This window comes from Oncorhynchus clarkii, chromosome 7 (assembly GCF_045791955.1).
Source record: "Oncorhynchus clarkii lewisi isolate Uvic-CL-2024 chromosome 7, UVic_Ocla_1.0, whole genome shotgun sequence".
Taxonomy (NCBI): domain Eukaryota; kingdom Metazoa; phylum Chordata; class Actinopteri; order Salmoniformes; family Salmonidae; genus Oncorhynchus; species Oncorhynchus clarkii.
The window spans coordinates 35,211,574-35,231,766 of NC_092153.1; the positions used below are offsets into that span (position 1 = coordinate 35,211,574).

Here is a 20,193-nt window from a genome sequence, read left to right on the forward strand (position 1 = left end):
TTTTAGATGGGATGTTAAACGGTGTCCTGACTCTCTGCGGTCATTAAAGATCCCATGGCACTAATTGTAAGAGTAGGGGTTAACCCCGGTGTCCTGGCTAAATTCCCAATCTGGCCATCAAACCATCACGGTCACCTAATAATCCCCAGTTTACAATTGGCTCATTCATCCCCCTCCTCTCCCCTGTAACTATTCCCCAGGTTGTTGCTGCAAATGAGAATGTGTTCTCAGTCAACTTACCTGGTAAAATAACGGATACAAAAATATTTTAATAATGCTGCCAAAATGTGTGCCTCGACACAATCCTGACTTGGAACGCTACGGACAATTCCTTCAAGCTCATGGCTTGGTTTTTGCTCTGACATGCACAGTCAACTGTGGGTCCATATATAGACAGGTGTGTGCCTTTCCAAGTCATGTCCAATCAATTGAATTTAGCACAGGTGTACTCCAATTAAGTTGTAGAAACATCTCAAGGATGATCAATGAAAACAGATTGCACCTCAGCTCAACTTCGAGTCTCATAGCAAATGGTCTGAATACTTATGTAAATAAGGTATTTCTGTTTTTCTTTTTTTTCTCTTTATTTCCAAAAACCTGTTTTTGTCATTATGTGTTACTGTGTGTAGATTGATTAGGTGGAAAAATTATTTTATACATTCTAGAATAAGGCTGTAAGGTAATATAATGTGGGGTCTGAATACTCTCCGAATGCACTGTACAGTATCTGTAAGGTCTCTCAGTCGAGCAATGAATTTCAAACACAGATTAAACCACAAAGACCAGGGAGGTTTTCCAATGCCTCGCATAGAAGGGCACCTATTGGTAGATGGATAAAAATAAACAGACATTGAATATCCCTTTGAGCATGGTGTAGTTGTTAATTACTGTACTTAATGGATGGTGTATCAATACACCTAGTCACTACAACGATACAGGCTTCCTTCCTAACTCAGTTGCCGGAGAGGAAGGAAACCGCTCAGGGATTTCATCATAAGGCCAATGGAGACTTTAAAACAGATACAGAGTTTAAAGGCTGTGATAGGAGAAAACAGGATGGATTAACCACATTGTAGTTACTCCACAATGCTAACCTAAATCACAGAGTGAAAAGAAGGAAGCTTGTACAGAATAAAAATATTCCAAAACATGCATTCTCTTTGCAATAAGCACTAAAGTAAAACGGCCCAAAAATTGGTAAAGAAATAACCTTTATGTCCTGAATAGAAAGCATTATGTTTGGGGCAAATCCAACGTAACACATCACTGAGTACCACTTTTCAAATGCTTTAAGTTCCTCAGCGTACACATCACGATCAAACTGAAATGATCCACCCACACAGACAGTGTGGCGAAGAAGGCGCAACAGTGCCTCTTCAACTTCAGGAGGCTGAATACATTTCTCGTCACCTAAAACCCTCAGAACATTTTACAGATTCACAATTGAGAGCATCCTGTCGGACTGTATCACAGCCTGGTATGGCAACTGCACCGCCCACAACCACAGGGCTCTCCAGAGGGGGGTGCGGTCTGCACAACGCATCACCGGGGACATCCAGATAGCGAGGTCAGTACAGGTGCATCAAAGCTGGGACTGAGAGATTGAAAAACAGGTTCTATCTCAAGGCCATCAGACTGTTATACAGCCATCAATAGCACAGAGAGGCTGCTACCTTCTTATTTTTATTTGACCTTTTATGCTACCTTCATACAGCCTTGAAATCATAGGTCACTTTAATAAATGGAACACTAGTCACTTTAATGATGCCACTTTAATAATGTTAACATATCTTGCATTACTCATCTCATATGTATATACTGTATTCTTTACTATCTATTGCATCTTAGTCTATGCCGCGGTCATTGCTCAGCCATATATTTTTATAGTCTTATTCCATTCCTTTACTTAGATTTGTGTGCATTAGTTATTTGTTATGGAATTGCTAGAAATTACTTGTTAGATATTTCTGAACTAGAAGCACAAGCATTTCGCTACACTCGGAATAACATCTGCTAACCATGTGTATGTGACCAATCAAATTTGATTTGATCATGTTATGGTTATGCTTGTCATCGGCAAGGACTAGGGAGTTTTTTAGGATAAAAAGAAAGGAATTAAGCTATGCACAGGCAAAATCCTAGAGGAAAACATGGTACAGTCTGCTTTCCAACAGGCACTGGGAGACAAATGAACCTTTCAGCAGGACAATAACCTAAAAGACAATGCCAAATATACACTGGAGTTGCTTACCAAGACCACATTGAATGTTCCTGAGTGGCCTAGTTGCAGTTTTGACCTATATCGGATTGAAAATCTATGGCAAGACTAGAAAATGACTGTCTAGCAATTATCAGCAACCAACTTGACAGAGGCTGAAGAATTGAAAAATATTGTGCAAGTATTGTACAATCCAGGTTTGCAAAGTTCTTAGAGAGGTACCCAGAAAGACTCACAGCTGTAATTGCTGCCAAAGGTGATTCTAACTTGTATTGACTCAGGGGTGTGAATAGTTATGTACATTTGATATCTGTTTTTCATTTGAAATACATTTGCAAACATTTCAAAAAATATGTTTTACTGTCATTGGGTATTGTGTGTAGATGGGTGAGAGAAAAAACATATTTAATAAATTTTTTATTCTGGCTATAACACAACTAAATGTGGAATAAGTCAAGGGATGTGAATACTTTCTGAAGGTACTGTAAATATACTACAGTATTTCATTTGCAAATACCCTGCACATTCAACTCCCACGTATTGCAATTTGTGCCACCCATAAGTAACAAACCTACATGCCAAGTATAGACCATGTATTATGTTTCCTACAGATTATAGAAAAGAGCAGAAGCGCAGTCTTACCTGCCCACAGGTTATGGAAATGTGTTGTTTTAATATTCCTCCAGTAGGTTTCCTGAAGGTGAAGGCCTTTCTATGTTGACAATAATTCAACCTAAACCTAAACCTAAACACAATACTACAGTCCGCAAAAACGCTACAGTAAATACTACAGTATATACTACAGTTTTATTTTACCATGTTATTTATTCTATAGGTAACTGTAAATACTACAATATACCACAGTAAATACTACAAGGAATACTTTAGTATTCATACCATAGTATATGATCATGTTTTTTGATGCACGTGTCACTCTCAGCTGTTCGCGTGCTGACTACCTAGGGTCATACTTTGAGCTCTTGCGTGTCATGGAGTTTTTGGTTATATATCCCTTCGCCAGTTTGGAGCCTGTGGTATCTGATCCTGTTGGTCAAAATAGGAAACTTTCTAAACAACCTCATGAAAAGGAGAGAGCCAAGATCCAGCAATGGGAAACGATAATAGGCTACTTGCTGCAAACATATGGAGGCTGCAAACATCCTAACAGGAAAACCTGTAAAAACCCCATAAGATTGTTCCAAAAGTTGCTTAAATGTCCAAATAGAAAACACACATTGTATACACTGTTCACCCTCTGAATACAACAAATGAGTTATGTTATATTGGCACAGTATAGTTGAAACAAAGAAATCATTTTTAAATGTATTTATTTATGTATCGATACTTTATTTATTTATGTATCGATACTTTACTTTATTACATGTTACTGTTTAAAACCCAATCGGGATACTTTTTCTATCGGAGTTCTGTTCTTACTTAGGAGCATGGGGGTAGGGGACTCGTTGCCTGTTCCAGTCAGTGTTCCCCCTCCGCAAAATACAGCTGGAAGATTTTTTCATTAATAATTCTGATAAAACGTGGGCTTTAAAACTATGTTTAGTAATTCATTTAACGTTTAACATTTTAATAACAAGGGCAAATCTGAGGGGGCACGTGCCCTTTGTTCCCCCTATGTCATGACACCTCTGGGTGAGAGTGTGTGTGCGTGCCTGGATGCATGTGTACGGGCGTGTCTGTGTGTTATTATAAAGGTGTGTATGTATTTACTAAAGCTATTAGACCTACCCATCTAGTCAACAGGCAGACAGAGGGACACACACAGTAATTGAACCAGCGATACTGCTGCCCTGCAGTATCGAAATGTGAATCCCTTTGTAAGAAATGTGAATCGCTTCGCTAGCTAACTAGCTCAGCTATGCTGATCTTGAACGACTGTTAGTATATGTCTTTCTTTTGTAAATTCATTCTGGCTATCTACTCCGATTTTAGAGCACTCTCTGAGTGTGCCAGAGAGCAGAAAAACTGATTAATTTCCAAAAATGCGCAACACCCGCTGAATATGACAGGTGTAAGTAAAATTCGGCAAAAAAAGTAAAATTATTGCCAGCTATTATTATTATTATTATTTCCAGTTAGTCATTAACGCTCTAGATAACATGTGAACAGCCTAACCAGCTCTGCTAGGGTGGGTAAAATGGTCAGAGTAAGATGTTCTCTCATTTGTGTCTGGAAGTAGATAGCAAGCAAGCCAACTTTAGCCAGTTAGCTCGGGTGCTTGACTGCCGTTGTGCGGAACGCTAGAATCTACCCTACTCCTAGGGCCAGATCTTCCAGTTTAAATAGTGCGGTGTGCGCTCAGAATGCTCGGAGAGTGAACCGCTCTGAATTTACAAAAACACAAATCTGACAGGGCTCGTCATTTACGAACCACCCAGAGCACACTCTGACACACTGAAGGCAATTTATGAACCCACACTTAGTTGTCAGTCAAATGTATTTAGCATCGATCAAATGGGCAGGCAGGTTCCCATTCAGTTGTCAAAATGTGGGTTGGGACAAGCATGCATTTGCAGGGAAGCTGCAGAAGGATGAGCAGGCTACTATTCCCCATTGTTTATCTGTGCAATTTTGACGGCCAGCTAGCTGAAAAAGTTTGAGAGGGTTTATCTAATGTTCCCTCTGTTAGATTTTAGCTCATCTCACTATGGCTAGCATTAGTTGTCGATCTTGTTGTTGTTGATGTGAATAACTGAGGGAGAGAGGGCCTACCTTTTCATGGTTGTTTGATCAATAGGACTGTATATTTCACAAATGTGAGAGGAATCCCATGGTGTTCACATATTTGCTGAAATCAATTCAGGTGTATTTTATGGCTGTTGGTGAATGTGTTCTAATGATCTAAATTTGCGGTGTTGCAACTACCTGTAAACACACAGTCCAGTTCAAAGTGAATGGTGGCAGGCCTTTGTGGCCAAAAGCTTATTTGCATAAAGGCCTACTGTAGCTCTGATTGGCTATGGCACACTGGTCTGCATAGACTCTGGTTCTGGATGAGACAGATGGGTTTTATTTACGGCGGTGTCTATTAATTGTCCAAATGCACGGTCGCTTTACCACTCTATATTGCTATAGAATTCTCACAAATGCCTTAATTTCCAAACATTCTATGAATTTATGAAGATGTGAAAATGACAAATCCGAGTGCTTGCTTGTCAGAAAAGAAAGAAAAAAGAGGTGTCATATTCTTCCTGTGGGTGTATATGAACAGATAAGAATAAGAATAAGATTTCGTGTTGCTAAAACCCTGTCAGTTCCACTTTAATTTGTTAATCCATTCATTCCGATTACCGTATGCTATTACAGTAGGTCTCCTCTGATATGAAATACAACATGTTACTTGCCACTAGGCTACCTATAAGTTACTGTCACATTCACGTTTTCTCTGTTCACATCTGTCACATATTGGACTTGTGAGAATGAAACTAAGTGGAATGGTGATGGAAGAGGCGCTCGGTCAGTCTCGGGAGCGGATGGAGGGATCTCCCTCTCTCTATGTCTCTCACTCTTTCCCTCTCTGGCCAGTTCTGGAGGAGTAAAGACACTGACATACATCACATATCTCCCTCTATACGCCTCTATACGCCCTCACTCCCAATCCAACTCTTCTGTGGATTTACCACTCTCATTCCAGGAGAACTATCTAGCTACGCTGGATCGATTAGCCTGTTCTGTAGCTACCCCACATCAGACCTGGGTTCAGATACTGTCTCACATAATTTCATATTTTATCAGAGCTTTATTTAGATTGCCTGGTTACAATGTAAACAATAGTATAGTCCCATAATGGCAAACCCCAATCTGGCACTCCGGGCAGGCTAGAGCAAATGTACTGTTTGAAAGTTGTTGAATAGTATCAAATAGTTTTTGAACCCAGGTCTGCTCCACATCTCCACATCTAGCAGTTTCTCTCCAGGAGAGAGGAGAGCAGTAGAGGAGAAGAGATGTGGTCAGCACTACTGCCTTTATGTCCAGATGGTGTGGATTGTAGAGAGCCCAGTAAGGGGGACCTATGCTATGTCCTTGGGCAGACACAGTGATTCAGTACATACAGGACATACAGCCAGACATTCAGTGGTAAAGTAAAAGCATCCAAAATGCGTGAGAGGAAGACCTCACTGTACAGAAAGCACTGCACTGTGTATTCAGCTCTGTATTCAGAGTCCAGACCACAGGAAAGCGTTGGGATAATAACTGAAAGTGGTAGCTACAGTGATTACTGTTATTTGTGAAGGATATTACACTATTTAGATATCTATAGTAACAAATTGTTGACATTAGTGTACAATTTTCTGGCCCCATCGGAAACCGAGCCTTAGCCAAAGGAATTGTGCTCCTCTGCTGTAGTTTAGTAGGTGATAGGGTAATGGCTGTGTGTGCCCATAGATCGGCCAGACCAGCACAGAGGGGAATCAGGGACATATTCATAAGCACCATCCATTGCCTCAGCTCCAACTAACCACCATCAGCCATCTCTCCATTTCTGAGCCAGCAAAAAATAATAAGTCAGAGAGAGAGAGGGGGGAGAGGGAGAGAGAGGGGAAAGAGAGAGAGGGGGGAAGAGAGAGAGGGAGGGAGAGAGAGAAGGAAAGGGAGCCAGCTAGCGAGAGAGAACGAGAGAGAGAGAGAAGGTCAGAGAGGAAAAGAGAAACCCGTCTGAAACACAGAGAGAACAGCTCACAGGAGGAAGAAAGACATGAAACGTTTAGTCTTTTCATCATTTTCTAATCAGCCAATTACATCCCGCCTAGCGCTACTGCCTGCCTTACAAACCACTCCAATTCCTTTGATACCCACTTTGCTCTGTGAGGAATTGGAAGGCGAAGACCAGATCGCACAGCTCTGGCAATGCATTGGGGGAAGGAACGGAGGGAGATGGAGAAAAATGGGAAAGAACAAGAAAAAGAAGGAAGCCTCGACCGACCACCCAACTTACTGGCAATGCAGTAGGGAGAATGAAGGGAGGAAGGGCGACAAAAAGAAAAGTGGGTCTTTATTAGTGCGAGTAACTTTGACACTTTGGGCAGACCACAGAGCACCCAGCGCCAGTCCATCCGTCATCCAGCTTTCCCACTGATGAGCTGGGGAAACAAATCACAGGCAGACCAGGCTTTGCCTGCAGCCCAAACGGCACCCGATTCCCTACCCTGGTCAAAATTAGTGCACTATGTAGGGAATAGAGTCCCATTTGGGACACAGCCTTTATTTTGCCGCCTGGGTGACTTGCTTGTCTGCGTTGTCAGAAGCAAGGCCCATGTGTTCCCGGCATCCCAATCCCAATCCCGCTGATGTCTCCCCCCAACCTGCTACACGCCATCCCCTCATCTTCCCCTCACCCGCTGGGACTTCTCTCTTCTTCTCTTCCTTCTCTCTTCTTCTCTTCCATTTCTCCCCCTCCTTTTCTCTCCCCCTTCTCCCTTTCCTCCCATATCTTCTCCCCCCTCTGCTCCTCCCCCTCTACTTCTTTCCTCTTTCCCCCCACTACCCCTCTCTCTCTCCCTCTCCCCCATTCCCCTATTCATTATGTAGATAGGTCTCTCCGTTTTACCCCCATCCCTGGTGTTTATGTTATTCTTTATTCATCGCTGATATACAGTATATTTCTGCTATTTATCTCTTATGGAGTGGCAGCGTCATTGCTTATACTGCTTGATAAGTTGAGTACACAGAGAGCATCAATCACTGTCACTTAGCGCCTCAACGCAACGACGCGTCAACGAGTCCCGTCTCTCATTCTGCCACCATACGCTCCCTCTCTCCTATCTGCCTCTCTTTCTCTCACTATATCTCTCTTTCTCTCTCGCTCTCCTCCCTCCTCTCCTCCTTTAACTGCCATGAACTCAACCAATACACAAATCTGCAAAGGGGGCACGGTTTGGCGTCGGCAATCTGAGTCAAATATATGTTTACACATTTACAAATGAGAAATTCAGCAGCGCGACGTCGGTTCTTATTCCGCTTTGCCTTTTTCGCCCCCTGGGAGGCTGCCTAGCTCTCCCCCCTCCGCCTAGCGCCCGGCTTCTAGCCTCCAACTCCGAGAGTTTCTCTGTGCAACTTATTTAGATGAATGATTAAACTTAAAGCACAGCCAGGAGTCTTGCTACTCTTATTTAAAGAAGAATGGGAAAGCTGTCATCTTTTGATGCATTGCCTGCCATCCGGCATGCAAAAGAGATGCCCCCCCATCCCCACCTCTCACTACCTCCCTCTCTCTGCCTCTCTCTTTTTCTCTCACTCTGTGCCTCTCTCTCTCTCTCTACCTCCCTTGCTCTACCTTTGCTTCTCCTCCTCCCTCTCTCCCCCTCTCTCCCTCTCTCTACTCTGAAAACAGTGTGATTGATCAGGGTGGAGCGGCATCAGTGACAACATCGTAGTCCACCCACCCAACCGCCACCCGAGCAGGGCATGCTGATCTGAGAGATAGATATGCTGATCTGAGAGATAGATAGAAGATTGCTTACTTCTCGCTGATCTATCAGTCACTGAAGTTACTCCAGAAAGAAAGAAAGAAGAAAGAAAGAAAGAAAGAAAGAAAAAAAGAAAGAAAGAAAGAAAGAAAGAAAGATAGAAAGGTTCCAATGGCTTTGGCTCTTCCACATCAAGCATGCACAGTCACACTCACACTGTAGAAGAAAGCATTCTAGCATCATCATCACCTGTCTCTCTGTTAGAGTTATAATTATGTTGGAAGGAATGCTGAAACCTTGAGAACACACACACACAAATGCTGAATTCCCCCAAAACCGTATCTCTAGATGGACGAGTTACTGTGTTGATTGATGAGGTAATATATTTTTTTTACTAAAAGTTGACTATAGAGTACTTACTATAGAATGCTGTAGTAAACTGTAGTATACTGCACATTGTAGTATCACTTGATCATGGGTAGTACTTAGTACAGAATTGTGTAGTATACTGTAGAATACTATAGTAAATACTAAAGTATTATCCACACAAAATAACACTATAGTAAATACCAAAGTAATATCAGAAAAAGCACTACCGTCCGCTAAAACACAATTTTTTAAAACTACTGTAAATACTACAGTATTTAATTTGCAAATACCATGCCCATTCCCCTCCCCTGTATCCCAATTTGTGCCACCTGTAAGTTAGACTGCGACATGCCAAATATAGACCATTTAGTGTGTTCCCTATGGTTATAAAAAAGAGCAGGAGCTCTGAACTCCCTGTTCAGAACCAAGTCCGACCTGCCTACAGGATATGGGAAATTTGCTCTTTTAGTATTTCTCCAGTAGGTTTCCTAAAGGAGAAAGCCCCCCACTTTTTTGTTGAAGTTAATAAAACAAAAACACTTTAACAAATACTACAGTAATGTCCCCAAAAACACGACAGTAACTAATACAGTGTACCGTACTACAATCTGCAAAAACACTACAGTAAATACCACTGCAGGGGTACTCAAGTACAATTTGAGAAGGTCCGGTCACACACATTTCCTAGGTGGTAAAGGTCCGGATGGATAATGTAATTTATCGGTGTAAAAACAAACCCCCACCTTTCAAACCATGCGACCCCAAACTTTTCACACCCCTCTTGTTGGACGAGAGAAAATGTTGCATTTTGCACGGGGCAGAGATTTTCCAATTGAGTATGGAGGTACTACATCATAATACAGTCCACAAAAACACTACTGTAATTACTACAGTATAGTATACACTACCGTTCAATAGTTTGGGGTCACTTAGAAATGTCCTTGTAGGGGCCTCCCGAGTGGCGCAGTGGTCTAAGGCCACTAGAGATTCTCGGTTCGAGTCCAGGCTCTGTCGCAGCTGGCTGCAAGCGGGAGGCCTGTGGGGCGGTGCACAATTGGTCCAGCGTCGTCCGGGTTAGGGTAGGGTTTGTCCGGCAGGGATATCCTCATCACGCACTAGCGACTCTTGTGGCGGGCCGGGGCCAGTGCACGCTGACACGGTTGCCAGGTGTACGGTGTTTCCTCCGACACATTGTTGCGACTGTCTTCCGGGTTGGATGGGCTTTGTGTCAAGAAGCAGTGCGGCTTGGTTGGGTTGTGTTTTGGAGGATGCATGACTCTCAACCTTTGCCTCCCCCTAGTCCGTACGGGAGTTTCAGCGATGAGACAAGACTGTAACTTCTACCAATTGGATACCACGAAATTGGGGAGTAAAAAGGGATGAAAATACAAAAAAAAGAAAAAGAAATGTCTTTGTTTTTGAAAGAAAAGCACATTTTTTGTCCATTAAAATAACATCAAATTGATCAGAAATACAGTGTAGACATTGTTAATGTTGTAAATGACTGTTGTAGCTGGAAACGGCTAATTTCTAATGGAATATCTACATAGGCGTACAGAGGCCCATTATCAGCAACCATCACTCCTATGTTCCAATGGCACATTGTGTTAGCTAATCCAAGTTTATCATTTTAAAAGGCTAATTGATCATTAGAAACCCCTTTTGCAATTATGTTAGCACAGCTGAAAACTGTTGTCCTGATTAAAGAAGCAATAAATTTGGCCTTCTTTAGACTAGTTGAGTATCTGAGCACCAGGATTTGTGGGTTCGATAACATGCTCAAAATGGCTAGAAACAAAGACCTTTCTTCTGAAACTCGTCAGTCTATTTCTGTTCTGAGAAATTAAGGCTATTCTATGCGAGAAACTGCCAAGAAACTGAAGCTCTCGTACAACACTGTGTACTATTCCTATCACAGAACAGCGCAAACTGGCTCTAACCAGAATAGAAAGAGGAGTGGGAGGCCCCGGTGCACAACTGAGCAAGAGGACAAGTACATTAGAGTGTCTAGTTTGAGAAACAGACTTCATTAAATAGTACCTGCAAAACACCAGTCTCAACGTCAACAGTGAAGAGGCGACTTCGGAATGCTGGCCTTCTAGGCAGAGAAAAGATTAAGATGATTAAGAACACAGACACTAGACAGAGGAACTCTGCCTAGAAAGCCAGCATCCCGGAGTCGCCTCTTCACTTTTGACGTTGAGACTGGTGTTTTGTGGGTACTATTTAATGAAGCTGCCAGTTGAGGACATGTGAGGTGTCTGTTTCTCAAACTAGACACTCTAATGTACTTGTCCTCTTGCTCAGTAGTGCACCGGGGCCTCCCACTCCTCTTTCTATTCTGGTTAGAGTCAGTTTGCACTGTTCTGTGAAGGTATAAAGCTTGTTTTAGTTTAGTTTATTCATTCAACCATTTTAAAAAACAAGAACACATAAACTTGAAAAAGCCATACATGCACATTAATAAAATCATGGAGGATAACACACAATAAAGTCTGGGACTTTTTTCCATTGTGGTCCTCCTGAGACAAGATGGCTAGACAAGATCGAACACAGTATGGCAGTGAAATAATAAAACAAAAACAGAGAAGAAGAACATCTATATCGTCATTCCAGTTACATCATAGGGGTTATTCATATGGGCACAGAAGACATCAAACATATTTTTACTTTATTTTTAAAGCTGCCCAGAGAGGACATTGGTTTTATGGGCAGAGGCAACTCATTCCATTCTGAGGCTCCAGTATACAAGAAAGTACCTTTCCCCAGCATTACTCCTGAACCTGTATAAGCACACATCAGCAACACCTGATCTGATGCTGTGATTGTGTGCATCCCTATCACGAGGAAAGTAATCACTTAGATATCTGGGCGCAGGACCATAAATACTCCTGTAAACCAAACCTAGTCTAATCTGGGACACCCTAGCCTCAACAGGCAGCCAATTTAGTTCCTGAAAGCAGCTCCTGCCTATGTGAGTACGTGGACCCACCTTTAATACTACCCTGATCAGCTTATTCTGGGCTATCTGTAGCTTCCCCTTCATAAATTTAGATACGCTCCCAAACTAGGATTTTCTAGCATAGTCAAAATTGCATTGAATGTGGGCAGTAGCAAGCACTTTCATGGAGAACTTATTAAGCAGCTTGGAGTTTCTAGTCAAAAACTTAGTCCTGGCATTAACCTTTCCTAGCACCTTATTGGCCATGCTCACACCTCCAAAGCTTCCATCAAGGATACATCCCAAGTAGCTAACAGAGGTTTTAGAAATCTGCACCTCACCCACTAACTCCACTCTGATTTCATACAACCTACACAATTTAGGTCTGGATCCAAAAATAATTGCTTCAGTTTTCTCTAAGTGCAGAGATAGCTTATTATCTCCAAGCCATTTGCTAATGTTAGTAAGCTCTGTGCTACGTATGCTCTCCAACATAGTTTTACTTTTGTGAGACACCAGAAGTGTAGAGTCATCTGCATAAAGAAAAATACGGCAAGAACAATCATTTTTCAAATCAATAATATACAATGAAAAGAGCAGAGGCCCAAGCACGCTCCCCTGCGGAATGCCACAACTCATTGGTTTTGCCTGAGACAGTGAACCATTAACCTCTACCACTTGCTCCATTCCTAATATATAGGACTTTACCCAGCCTAGAGGGATAGTGCTTAACCCCAGAGCCTCCAGTTTGAAGATTAGGAGAGAGTGGATAACTGTAGGTAAAAAGGTATAAAGAGGAGGAGAGCTCTAGGAAATTGTCTACTAACCCTCCAGCCCTATTAGAGAGAGACCTTTAGTCTACACTGTATATCTATCTCCTGACTCACTGCCAAAACACAACACAGGCCAAGTCAGCCACAAGAAATACAGTACAGGAGTTATAGCTTTGTCTTCTCTCTCTGAGTTAGGTGTGTGTGTCTTGGTTCCCGTTGGCTTTCTAAGGAAGAGAAGACTTGCATCCCAAATGACTATGTACTAAATGGCACCCTATTCCCTTATGGGCCCTGGTAAAAAGTAGTGCACTATAGGGAATAGGGTGCCATTTGGGATGCAAACAATACCATGTATTCATTCATTTTGAAGGAATTGTTATTCTAACAAACCATACTTTTTTACTTTACCGAGCTCAGTTATTGACATCATCTGTCTATCCATAAACTATTTTGAATATTTTATAGCTCATACTCGTACCCTGGGTCATGATTTATTTTTCTCTCTTGTTGAAGCCTCAGTGCAACACTCATATTGTACTATGCAACACATGCTGCATATTACAGTTAAACCAGTCTACTAAGAGAATAGTAGCAATGGAATGGAAGGTTTCAATCTTACTGTACAGGCATGCTTTATTGTTCTCATTCATTAATTCATTCATTTACATGATTACATTTATTATTTGTTTCAAATTCATGTTTATACAGCACATAACTGTGTGAAGGCAGGCAAGGAAAGCCATAAACAAACATTCCGGCTCGTCTATACAGATGCAAGCAACAATAAAATATGTAAATAGCAGGCTACTGTTTTTCATTTGTTCCTCATTCTAGTGATGAAAAGTACACGGTGTGTTTCAAATCAACCAGCCGTTATACCTAATGATCAAGCAGCTGTTTTTAAAATTATTCTATCATGATTTACAGATAAATTATTGTTGACTACGCCTATCAGTCCTCCAGCCAAAATCACAGTCCCAGAACTACCTTAAAATTGCATTTGAGATATTACTGCTGTAGAAGCTACAGTAAGATTATTCATTATTGGGTGAAGAGATCCTCATTTCTCTGTTATTATGCTCTCATAATCTCTCTTTGTGTCATATATTGTTTTTATTTGGCCTGTCTTTCTCTTTTCTTTCTTGCAATCTCCCTTGATATTCTCTTGTATGTCTTATTAGACCTCTCACTCTCCCTTTCTACTCTTTCTCCCTTACACTCCTCTCTGCCTCTCTCTCTTCTCCCCCCCCCTCTCTCTCTCTTCCATCTATTTCTCTCTCTCCCACTCTCTCTCTCATTCCCCACACTCCTCTCATTCGTTCTCTCTGTCCCCCGTCCCCCCTTACTGTGGTTATGTGTTATCTGCCACGGCTCCATTTCCCTGCTGACTGATACTCCCTGACTCAGTCGCTTTCATTTTCATGATAATCCAGCAACACCACTAGACTGCCAAATCGCGTTTACTGCCTTTTCTCTTTTTTTCCTATTTTTTCCCCAACTGGTTTATCTCTTTTCCTTGGGGCTTTATTTTTGCTCTCTGTAATTAAATGTCATTTCCAGCTCTCCCTTCTTCTTCAGCGAATGAAAAAAAAGTCTATTATTTTGTTATGAGATCATTGTCAAAATAGAATGGATGGATACGTCCTTGCCCTGTATCTGTCGTATGCATCCCAAATTCCATCCCATTCCCTTTATTGTGCACTACGTTTGACCAGAGACCCATGGGAATACGCACAAAAATAGGAGAACACTTTTTGTTCCAGGTAGTACCTTTTTGAGTTTCATGTAGGCTTCCAACTGGAACTAAAAGTGTTCTTCAAAGGGTTTTCTTATGGGGACAGTCGAATAACCCTTTTAGGTTCTAGATAGCACCTTTTTTTCCCCCTAAGAGTATAGATTGCCATTTGGGATGCAGACTCTGTGACTTGGCAGTACACTGAAGCCCCACCACCTGCTATCTATGTATGGAGTGAAAACAATATAATTCTACATTTCTGAAAGCCTTTTTATTCATTTGAATGAAAACAGTATATGTCATCCTGTGTGTGACCCATATAGTGCTGTAACTTCAGTTTCATATTCTACTCAATTCAAGTTCATTTCCATGGTAATAAGATTGTTTTATCTCATATCATATATCCAGTAAGCTAGCAACCTGTACTACTACACTAATCAAGACTGACAGAACTATGCCATTTCAATTTGTGAGAATCATTTTTAGATACTTCTACTACTCTTGTTTATAGCTACGTTTGTAGCTCACATGTAATGTAGTGTAGTGTAACATACGATTATATCAAACACAGCATGTGCAGGTGTTGTTTGTTGGATTCTCTCTTACAAGATCAAACCTTACTTGCCAGATAGATGTCTTGATTTTAATGGCTGGTTGATTTGAAACACACCGTGTACTTTTCATCACTAGAATGAGGAACAAATGAAAAACAGTAGCCTGCTATTTACAAATTCATTGTGAATTTCAGACATAGGGTTTATAAAAAAAAAATGTGTTCTGTTTTGCTTGAAAAGGAAATCGAACAGTAGAGCGAGCAAAAGGCAGAAATGTTGAGGTATAGCTACCACATGTAAAAGTATGCTCGCTCAAACGAACACGAGAAGAGTAAAATAAATCCAAACTCCAGCCGGCCCATTGCTCATCTCTAGTGCATGTGGGGTGGTCGGTGTGGCGGTGGTAGATTCTTAGGGGGAAAAAAAGAGTTCCAAAGGGGTTCTTTGTGGAGGATACGGGTTCTACCAAGAACCGTCTTCATCTGAAGAACCCTTTTTGGAAGATGAGGGTTCTTTGTAAGGCAAAGGATTCTACCTTGAACCTTAAACATCCTAAGAACCGTCGTTTTTGTGGGGAAAAAAATATTTGAGGATTCTTTGGAAGACAAGAAGGTTCTACATAGAAGCCTTTTGAATCTGAACACAGCAAACTAGCCAGTGAGAGAGTAAAACTTTTGCTGATTTTTATTGATTGTCTTTGTTTTTTCCATTTATGTATTTATTAATCTTATGCTACCTCATGATAAATAACATACAAAATCAAATCAGTCACATACACATGGTTAGCAGATGTTAATGTGAGTGTAGTGAAATGCTTGTGCTTCTAGTTCCAACAGTGCAGTAATATCTAACAAGTAATATCTAACAATTCCCAACAACTACCTACTACACACAAATCTAACAAGTAATCAAAAAATTTCTCACCAAATACCTAATGCACACAAATCTAAAGGGGTGAATGAAAATATGTATACGTATATAAATATATGGATGAGCGATGGCCGAGCAGCATAGGCATGGTGCAGTAGATGTTGTTTCCTACCGTCACCACCTGGGGGCGGCCCGCCAGAAAGTCCAGGACCCAGTTGCACAGGGAGGGGTTGAGACCCAGGGCCTCCAGCTTGATGATGAGCTTGGAGGGTACTATGGTGTTGAATGCTGAGCTGTAGTCAATGAACAGCATTCTTACATAAGTATTATTTTTGTCCAGATGGGATAGGGCAGTGTGCAGTGTGATGGCGATTGTGTCATCTGTGGACCTGTTGGGGTGGTATGAAAACTGAAGAGTGTCTAGGGTGGCCGGTAAGGTGGCGGTGATATGATCCTTGACTTGCCTCTCAAAGCACTTCATGATGACAGGAGTGAGTGCTCCGGGGCGGTAGTCATTCAGTTCAGTTATCTTTGCCTTCTTGGGTACAGGAACAATGGTAGCCATCTTGAAGCATGTGGGGACGATAGACTGGGATATGGAGCGATTAAATATGTCTGTAAACACACTAGCCAGCTGGTCTGTGCATGCTCTGAGGACACAGCTAGGGATGCCGAATGGGCAAGCAGCCTGCGAGGGTTAACATGTTTAAATGTTTTACTCACGTCAGCCACTGAGAAGGAGAGGGAGGGCCACAGACTTTGTTAGCGAGCCGAGACGGTGGCACTGTATTATCCTCAAAGCGGGCAAAGAAGGTGTTTAGTTTGTCTGGAAGCGTGACGTTGATATCCGTGACGTGGCTGTTTTTGTTTATGTAGTCTTTGATTTCTTGTAGGCCCTTCCGCATATGTCTCGTGTCTGAGCCGTTGAATTGAGACTCCACCTTCTCCCTGTACTGGCATTACACTTGTTTGATTGCCTTGCGGAGGGAATAACTACACTGTTTATATTCAGCCATATCTCCAGACCTCTTTCCATGGTTAAATGCAGTGGATAGCGCTTTCAGTTTTACGCGAATGCCGCCATCCATCCACGGTTTCTGGTTAGGGTAGGTTTAATGGTCACAGTGGGTACGACTTCTCCAATGCACTTATTTATAAACGCACTCACTGAGTCAGCGTATAGGTCAATATTGTCCTCTGAGGCTGATCGGAAAATATTCCAGTCTGCGTGATCAAAACAATCTTGGAGCGTGGCTTCCGATTGGTCAGACAGTGTTGAATGGTTCTCGTCACTAGTACATCCTGTTTGAGTTTCTGCCTATAAGCCGGGATGAACAAGATGGCGTCGTGGTCGGATTTGCTGAAGAGAGGGAGGGGGAGGGCTTTGTATGCATCACAGAAGTTAGAGTAGCAGTGGTCAAGAGTATTAGCCCTACTCTTAGCCCGACACGTGCAATCAATATGCTCGTCAGGGAAATGACCGGACCAAGGTGCAGCGTTGTGAGCGTACATTCTTCTTTATTGTTATAAATGTTGCCAACAAAACAAGAAAACACCAAAATACGAACGTGAAGCGGACTAGGGCTATACAGGCCACTAACACAGACAACTACCCACAACTAAGGTGGCAAAACAGGCTGCCTAAGTATGATTCCCAATCAGAAACAACGATAGACAGCCTGACCTAACCAAATAGAGAAATACAACGGCTCTCTAAGGTCAGGGCGTGACACTGATAAATTTGAGGTAGCATTGTTCTCAAATTTGCTTTGTTAAATTCCCCAGCTACAATAAATGCAGCCTCCGGATATATAGTTTCCAGTTTACATAGAGTTCAGTGAAGTTCCTTGAGGGCCCTCTTGGTGTTCACTTGAGGGGGATGTTCACAGCTGCAACTATAACTGACGAGAATTCTCTTGGTAGGTAGAATGGCCTACATTTAATTCTAGGTCGGGTGAACAGAAGGACTCGAGCTCATGCATGTTGTTATGATTGCGCCACCTTCCTCTTCCCAGAGAGGTGTTTATCTCTGTCGGTGCGATGCATGGAGAAGCACGGTGGCTGAACCGATTCCGACAACATATCCCGAGAGAGCCATGTTTCCGTGAAACAGAGAATGTTACAATCTCTGATGTCTCTCTGGAAGGCAACCCTTGCTCGAATTTCGTCTACCTTGATGTCGAGAGACTGGATATTGGCGAGTAGTATACTCGGGAGTGGTGAGCAATGTGCCCATTTACGAAGCCTGACCAGAAGACCGCTCCGTCTGCCCTTTGTCCATTGTAGTGTTGGTAAGTTGACGTTGCTCTTATATCCAATAGTTCTTCTTAAGTCTTATTACATAAGACTTAAGATTACATGTTTCTAAACTAATCCAACGTTCAAATTGTATTTATTGCACCTGTTACAGTTCATATGGTTTAGATCAGGAGTACTCAATTCTTACCCTACGTGGTCCGGAACCTGCTGGTTGTCTGTTCTACCTGATAATTAATTGCACATACCTGGTGTCCCAGGTATGAACCAGTCCCTGATTAGAGGGGAACATTGAAAAATGCAGTGGAACTGGCTCTGAGGTCTAGAGATTAGTTGTAGGGGTTTAGGTAGTCTCCTTTACCAATGCTCCTAACCCTGGCAGTCATTCTGAATACTGGTTGTGGGTGGATAAAAATTCCAACCGTTGGATATCATAACTCTGGCTGAATCCCAATAGGAATTATACATCACTTTGCAAGCTAGTATAATATTACTTGCAGGCCTGATGTGACCTGTAACCCAGGAGTTTTCTACCACCTCTGTGTTAGGGTAAAACTAGGCTATCAAAGTAAGGCCTTGTGATATATATAATTGTCATAAAGAGTTTAATTTTAAAGGCTAATAAGGCTCTAGGAAGAAACCTTCAAAGATAAAAGGATTCTCGGTAGAACTGTTCGTATAGGGTTTTAGGTAAAACCATATACAGGATTTTTATGAAGAACCATACATAGAGGATTGTAAGTACAACCCTCTGCAAAGGGTTCGTCCTAGCACCAAAAAGGGTTCCCCTGTTGGGAAAAACCGAAGAATCCTACATGGTTCTACTTAGCACCTTTTTTTAAGGAAAGTGTAGTGTGTGTGTGGAGGGGCAGACTTGGACAACATAGTCCTACTTCTTTTTTAACCAGTTATTTTCAACCAGCTCCTGATTAAGACAAATACAACATGTAAAAGCACCACTTGAGATACAACTCAACACCAGAACTGTGCCCCTATTGCCTCCCTGTTGTGCAGCCTGTCTCTGCGTCTTCACTGCTGTCACTCTCTGTCGGTCTGTCTATGCTTCTCCTTGTGCTCCTCTGTTGACACTGTCTGTCTGACTGTCTGTCCGACTGTCTGTCACTCTGTCTGTCTGTCACTCCTAAGTGTTAATTGCTATAACATATAGAGCCAACATATTAGGGACTTGTAGTACATCTGTGTCTCTCTGTTTTACTCCAACCTCCACTGCACCCACCCCTGAGCTGTCTCTGCTAGCATCCTTTTCCACAGCACTGGTACCAGAAGGCCAAGGGACCACGTTGCCGGTGCTGTGCGCAGCAACATCCTAGGGTAAAACTGTATTTTAAGGGTCCATATTAATAATCCATTTATAAGGCATTTACAAACCGTTCGCTCACCATTTATTAATAATTACTCCCACATTTGTAAATGTTAGTAAGCTAGTTATTATTATTCACATGTACCTTGCAAAAGTCTTCATACCCCTTCTTGGGTAAGAGCTTTACACTCCTGGATTGTGCAATATTAGTCCATTATTCTTTTTATAATTCTACAAGCTCTGTCAAGATGCTGGGGATCATGGCTAGACAGCAATTTTCAAGTCTTGCCATAGATTTTCATGCATATTTAAAACTGTATCTTGACCACTCAGGAAAATTCACTGTCTTCTTGGTAAGCAACTCCAATGTATATTTGGCTTTGATTTGCTCTAAACATTTTTCCGGGTGTACGCCAGGTTATGTTTTTGATTTGTTATTGTTACCCATCTTTAAGAAGCGTTCGAAAAGATCCCAGGTCTTTGTAGTTGAATCTGTGTTTGAAATGCAATACTTGACTTAGGGACATTACAGATGTTGTATGTATGGGGGACAAAGGAAGGGTTACTGTTGCTACTTGCATTTTGTATTTATATTTTGATGTGTGTATTTTCTGTAATATATGTAATTCAGGGCTCATCTGTAAAAGAGACCTTGGTCGCAGTAAGACTCCCTGATAAAACAAAAGTTAAATCAAATTTAACATTTAAAAAATACAATGTATTGTGAAAGT

General features: G+C 41.8%; 1 protein-coding gene and 1 non-coding gene across 2 annotated transcripts in view; both read left to right on the plus strand.

Annotated features, from left to right (window-relative positions):
• The window catches only part of LOC139414199 (neurexophilin-2-like), a 105,205-nt gene that overhangs the window by 56,527 nt on the left and 28,485 nt on the right, over positions 1 to 20,193 (plus strand). The gene's annotated exons all lie outside the window — the stretch shown is intronic.
• LOC139414510 (U7 small nuclear RNA) lies at positions 9,465 to 9,518 on the plus strand. The gene has a single exon (XR_011634887.1). It is a non-coding gene; the product is annotated as a U7 small nuclear RNA (small nuclear RNA).